Below are 6,815 nucleotides of genomic sequence, written 5' to 3' on the forward strand. Positions count from 1 at the left end.
TGTGGTGATGGCCAGAGTGAATGTGAAAGTCTCCTTGCCTGGTTTGTTTTTGTGGACAGAGCTGAGGTGACTCAAGCCTGTGCTCAACCGCAGGGAGCCCTGTTAGCTTGCACGCTGACATTATCCTACCTGCAGCAATGACTCAAGCCCTGGGACTCCTCCATTAACATGCAGTGGGGCTCTGCTGAAAGGATTTTATTTTGGGGTAAATATGCCCTGCTTTGCAGTTACATGCTGAAGCGGCTTTAGTGCAGGTGAGGTAGGTACGCCATTGGTAACATCCCTTCCCTGCTCATTCTCATGGCAGTGTGCTCTGAAAATCTTGGCTCTGAAAACACAAAGTACAATCTCCATCTCAAATAGCCAGTGCTCGCCGAATTGCTGCCCTGGTGCTGGGCTGCAATCCGGAGTCCTCTGCATACAGGCACAGCATTTCAGCTCGCTAGTCCTTCAGCTGTAGTTAATTTTCATGTCTCCTGAGTTCCTGCTCGCACTAGCTTTTACTTGGTAGTGTGTGTGTAGGATGCACAGCTGGCTTGGAGATGCTAATTGAGCAAGGGCATAGGGAGTGACTGGGAGTTTGTATCCCTTCTCCAGTGCCCCTCTGCTGAAGGATCTGCTATCTCTGTTGGCAGGGAAAGAGATTTGATGTTGCTCCTGTCCTTTGCCATAGCCTAGCATAGTGTACCTATTCCACTGGAGTCTCCTCAGTTCTCTGCATCTGCCTCTCAATGGGCAGCGTGGCTCTGGGCTCCCTGGGACTGGAAACCATACCCTCGGTGCCCTGGCTAGCTACTGGTCGGGGGCTGGCTGAGGAGTATGGGCCTAAATTTGTACATTGTCTAGTCCCAGTGGAAGCCTCATGTAAGACCAGGTTTTTAAAACATGCCGGGCTGCCTGCTGTCTCAAAACCAGGCCCCTCTCCGGTGTCAATCCAGAATCACTGTTCCTTTCCATGCCATTTAGGAGTCTGAGAGCTGCTGCACCGAATCCAAACAGCTCCATTTTCATAAGGATTTTACAGAGGGGAACAGCACCTAATGGGGCAAGGCCTACGCACCACAGCAGCTCACGTGCTCAAGGAGTGATCTTCAGCTAGTGTCATGCGAGCAGGATCCAGGGGTTTGATCAGCGCTCCCCTCCCTGCCCTTTCCTCCCTCTCCAGGGCGGAGCATTTGCCAGAGCCCCTCACCATAACCCTGCCCTTGCACGGTGATGCACATGGAGCATTAGCTCAGGTTGAGCTGTGCCACGGGCAACACTGGAGCTGGTGCTCACTTAGGTGTATCATACCCCTGGTTCGTACTGTAAATAGCCTATTTGTATCAGCTCATGGTAGCTGAAGTGGCCCAGTACAAACCTGCCTGACGACAACAGTGGGTCTGCCCTCAGCATGGCTCGGCTGTCCTCCGCAGCCACACCGCTACACTCCTGTTCCCAGGTGGAGCGTTGGGCCCCTGAGAGTGAAATCTAGAGCCAGAGCAGCTGGCTCTTGGTATGTTTGGGAGCTCTCCTCTCCTGTGAAAAGAGCTGAGCACAACGAGGGAAGCCAGAGAGCCCCCTTCACGTGAGTAGGAGTGACGGTAATAGCACCTCTCTGAGCACAGGGCACTGCATGTTGCACTGAGTGACAGTCCTCTGAGAGCTGCATTGACCAGTCTGCTCGAAGGGTTATATCGTACAGGGAAGTGACGCCCAGGGAGGGCTAATGACTTGTCTAGTGTCACAGACAGCCTGACATTGAATCTAGATCTGAGGCTTCGCCTAGGGCCTTAGCCGCACCAGACCACCACCCTTCCTCTCTAGTGATGGGCTCTCTTCTGTGATGCACCTGGCACCACGTGCCACTCGGTGCTTCTGAATGGGTGCGGATCCCAGCCCCATCTCTCTTTAATCCCCCCCTTGCTCAGAACCGGGTTAGGTATCCTGTCCTAGCACCTGGTAAACATGCTCACTGCTGCAAAACACCCTCTGAGCAGGGAGCATCTGAGGCATGGTATCGGGATTTGGTGCATCCTGCTCTCTGCGCCTTTTGTCTTTCCAGGTGCCATCCCTAGGTGAGTGTGGGTTTGTAGCACAGCGCTGGACCTGCAGGGCACCTTGGGTTTTTATTCAGGGGCTGTATAAGGCCCTGGATTCTGTGTGGCTGAAGTGATGAGTGTGACAGTAACTACTTCTGACCGTATCATGTCTGCAGCCTTCAATTCTACAGGCCAATCATTTGAGGGATTTCTTCTGGTTCTCTCCGGGCTGGAGGAGGTGGCTGTCACATCAGGGAAGCTCAGGTGTCTGATCAAAGTCCAGTGTCAGGGCTGATCCCAGGCTATCAAGAAAGCAAACTGCCTCCTCCTGGGAGTAAGGATGGGCCCAGCCCTCACAGCTGCAGGAGGTGCTTGGGCTCACATGCCCAGCCATAGACCTATGAAATGGGCACTCTCCAGGGAGAGGGGAATAGGGCTCAGGGCAGGGAACACACAGGCCTCTAAGGGAGACTCTCTTTTAGGGGGAGAAACACACACGAATAACACAGACTTTGGAATCCTGAAGCTTGTGTGTGGCCAGAAAAGCTCCGTTAACAGCAGTTCGCTGAGAGGCAGTATTGGCCCGTGGATGGGTCGCTGGTCTGCACAGGAGGACACCTGCGCTCCACTCTCAGGCTGTGCCAGTGACTTTACCCTCTCCGTGTCTGTTTCCTCTTCTAGAGCTAGGACTAGAATCTAGGTGTTTCCTGTAGCCCAGTTCTTTAACCACAAGACCATCCTCCCTTGCCTGTGAGCTGCTTAGTTTGTGGCCCGTCTTAGCTGTGTAAAGAGGGCCACTTTGCATATGTAAACCACGGACGAAGGTGCATGACAGGCTCCCTCTGTGCCAATTGGTTCTAGTCCCCCCAAACGAAGTTCTGGCCCTTTAGCTCAAGCTATAACTGCTTGTGCTTTTTTTGCTCTGGGGGTCCCTGGTGCAACAGGGGCTCTGAACAGGAAGGGTTAATCCCATGAATCCCTCTTTGCTTCCTCCCCTTTAGGTTTCATGGCAATAATTCTGTTCTCTTCTTTATCACCTGAAGCACTGAAGTATCCCTGGTCACTGTGGATAGGTGCTTCTGATTAAATGGCCACACCTGGACAAATCTCAGCCCCCTCTGAGCAAGATTTACGAGGTGGAGGAGTGAAGCCTCTTAGCACCCTTATCCCCAGAGTCATGCTGCATCCTCTGCTTGCTATAGACAAATGTGCATGCATATTATAGATGTACACACACGTTTCCCTACATACACCACTCATGCTCGCTGGGCCAAGCTCTTCCCAGGACGTGGGTTTGGCCCTTTCCGTTTTATATGCCTAGTGAATCTGCTCTGCATTATGCAAACCCATTGAGGGTGCAGCATGCTCTGACTGGATGCTGCTGTGCTACATGCGATCACATCCATCTCTGTCAGCGTCGTTATTAAGCTGGGGCTGTGAGGCTCAGGTCTGCAACACTGCAGCTGCCCAGCCCACAGCCCGCATAGGGAGGTGGGGAAATACATTCTTGTCAGATTCCCACTAAAATCCAGTTCTATCATGCTCACACCGGGAGATGGAGCCAGCTCTGGGAGGGAATTGGGGCCTAGTGGATTAGAACGGGGTTGGGAAGCCAGGACTCTTGGGTTTTGTTCCCTCTCTGCCACGGCCTTGTGAAACATCCCTTCCTCTCCCCTCTCAGTACAAATGGAAATATTGATACTTCTCTCCCCCAGGGAGTGTTGTAAATTCACTAGTGCTTATGTGTTCTAGATCCTGTAGTGAGGACCCCATAGACTCCTATAACCCCAGAGTGCTGGTGGGTTCCTTTCTCTGGGATAAGCTGAGTGGTAAACGCAAATAAGCCATTAGGTTGCAAATGCAGCCCTGCTACCTTTGTGGGCTCCATAGGCCGCACCCAGTAATGCGGCGAGTGTCTTTGATAGCCCTGCCAGCAGTCCCTGAGCATCTGGCTTCTGCCTCAGTTGCCAGGCTGGGGACACGCTTGCCCTACATCTTCTCCACCCACAAAAGCATTGTTGGGGTTTCAGAGCTGTTTGCGGGGAGGGGGCAGATATCCAGTGAGGTGTTCTCAAGCAACACGCTGCTATTTGCAGAGACATTTGACGATTGGGGCAGGGGCTTGTGGGTCCTATTTGTGAGGCACAATCCAGCCCCTGGATGTGCAAACATAACAGGCCTGGCTGGCTGTCCTTCAGTCAAGATGCTGGGCAGAGTGAGCCGTCCCACTGGCAAAGCAAGGAGGTTTTGGCACAATATCAATGTAATCTCTCTCCGGGTCAGGGTCCATGTCTCAGCCCAGCCCTGGTCCTGCATTGCAATAATTATAACAACTAATACTTCACCCAGCAAGGCAGCTGTGTCTCCGGTGAAGGTGGCAGGTGTTTAACAGGGCGCAGCAGAGCTATAAAACAGTCCAAGGAAGGAAGTGAAGGGAAAAGCTTTTCAGCCTATTGCTAATGGGGGGGATTCTGGGGAGAGCAACTGGAATTACCTGAATTGGAATCTGGGGGGGTGAATGCTGCTGTCTTTACCAGAAACTGCCATGCTGCGGAATGTGGACTCCGAGGTTTTATTATGGGAGGGGAAGGGTGAATATGGTTTTCTCTCATTCTTGTTGCACTCGTGTTTCAGAGCATGCGGCCTCTACAACCTCTTGTACGTTTAGATCATGTTTAAACTCAGGATGTGTCATAAAATAACATGGTCCCAGCAAGTCCGTTCAAAATGGCACTCACTCCACATCTGCAGAAGCCCTGCTCCCTTCACTTTATCTCACTGCCTAATAGCTATGGGAGTTCAAATGGCACTTAGCCTGAGCTGACTTGGCTGGACTGGTCTCTTGTATGTAATAGTTGACGTTTGTTCTCTCCTTGCACCTCTAATACTCTGTCACTACCTGGGCGATGTATACTGGAGGAAGAGGGGATGTTCTAGAGACATGGTACAAAAAGCCCTTTCACTGGGGTTCCACATGCCCACCCATGCGCCCAGCAAACCCCTTCCCATCTGCTCCCAGAGTCAGTTATTATTCTTATTTGTTTTATGGCAGCACCTCAGCGGTTCCCCATGAGATGGGAGCTCCTCTGTGGCAGGTGCTGCCCAGACACACCGTGCCAGGATCGGAGCCCTGTAGTGCTGGGGGTGTGGGAGGCAGAGCTGTGTGGGATGGCTGAGCATGGCTCTTCGTTCGTAAAACCTCTGGGAAAGGGACGGTCTCTGTGACACATTTGTACAGAGCTTAGCTCAGTGGGGCCCTGGCCTCTAGGCGCTGCCGCCATGCAAATAATCAATAATAATAAGTATCTTGCCACTTGTTCACTGCAGGGCCATTTGGTGGATAGCTGCCCCTGCCCAGGGACTACCTATTGCTTCCAATAGTTCTGCAAACATAGCCTTAATTGGATCATCAACTGGATCTAATTTACCGAGCGTGTCTCCCTCCATGCCTCATTATGGTTTGGGCAGCTGTGCACCAGGCATGGCACCGCCAGCTGTGAAAGAGCGGCTAGCTGCTTTGGAGGACTCTGCCATACTGAACTTTGCCGCTAATTGTTCGTGTGCACGGATGGATTTAATGAGAGCCATCTCGCACTGTCAGTCAGTCTGTCTGGGAGATGCCAGGGAGCTGCGTTCTGTGCTGGGGTCCTGCATGAGGGGCTGGGTGGGGGCTAGGCCTCCTGCTGGGCCCTGCCCAGGGGTATGAGGTTGGATGAGACCTAGGACTGGTGCTGGACCCTGGATGAAATTGCCCCTTTGTGCCCAGTCCTGGCCCCTTTGGATCAGAAAGAGGGTTTAGGGGACGGGAAGATGGTGTACAAAAGGACCCATTAAGAAGGTTCATGCCTCATTCCTCTGAGCCTGGTTTCTCTGCCGTATAGATGGCCACCACATCCAGGCAGGCGGAGCAGCAGGGGTGTTTCTGCTGCCGGTGGTGGTAGGAAATGGGGAACTCAGCCTTCCTCTGCAGGGACAGAAATGTAAGAAAATCACAGAATTATTCCTAGGCTGCCTGGTGCTCTCTTTGCCTTAGGCCGGGGTTTCCGTCGCACCCAGTCACCGGAGTGTGGAAATGCTGGAGGCTGAGGTTTTCATAGGGAAGTGGGGATAAAACTAATGGAAACTGGATATGCAAATCTCTTTGGCAGGCCTCAGCTGGGGAATCTACAGCCCTGCCTGCTGCAGAGGTATCACTGCATCAGTGCAAACTTCTTGCATCAACACTGTTAGAAACTGGGGTAGACTGCACTGGTACAATTCACTTCTTACCCCAGTGCAGCGTGTCTAGACGAGTGGTTTGATTCTCCTTGAACACTGCAAGATGTAGCCTTGTAGTCCTCGTGCAGTTGTTGCACCAAAGCAAAGCAGGTGAAAATCAGAACAGCAGCATTTACACCCACTCGGCACTGACATCAAGAACTGTGCACGGTGCCCGGGGACGGAGAATCAGGCCTTCAGCATAGACAAACCCTAAGTCAAGGTCACTGTCTCCTTTTCAGCCTCAGTTCCTGTGGCAAATGAACTCCCAACACGCCGCTCCACTCTGGGCTCCTTTTCACTCAGTATGAAGAATGAAGGAGAGTGGCAGCTCCCAGTGTCTGTCCTATCGATCCTGGCAGAGGCCCTGTCCAGCAACCAGTAATGGGGATAAATGAGCTACTACTGTGCTGTTTCTGAAAGGTGTTTGCTTTCAGGCTACTCTAGACACAGAGTTTATTTTTTGTACAAGGCAGTGCGTCATTTCTGGCACCATTTCCCCTCTACAGGGCTGAGTCTGGGAGGAATTAGCTCCAT

This window comes from Gopherus flavomarginatus, chromosome 16, assembly GCF_025201925.1.
Source record: "Gopherus flavomarginatus isolate rGopFla2 chromosome 16, rGopFla2.mat.asm, whole genome shotgun sequence".
Lineage (NCBI taxonomy): Eukaryota > Metazoa > Chordata > Testudines > Testudinidae > Gopherus > Gopherus flavomarginatus.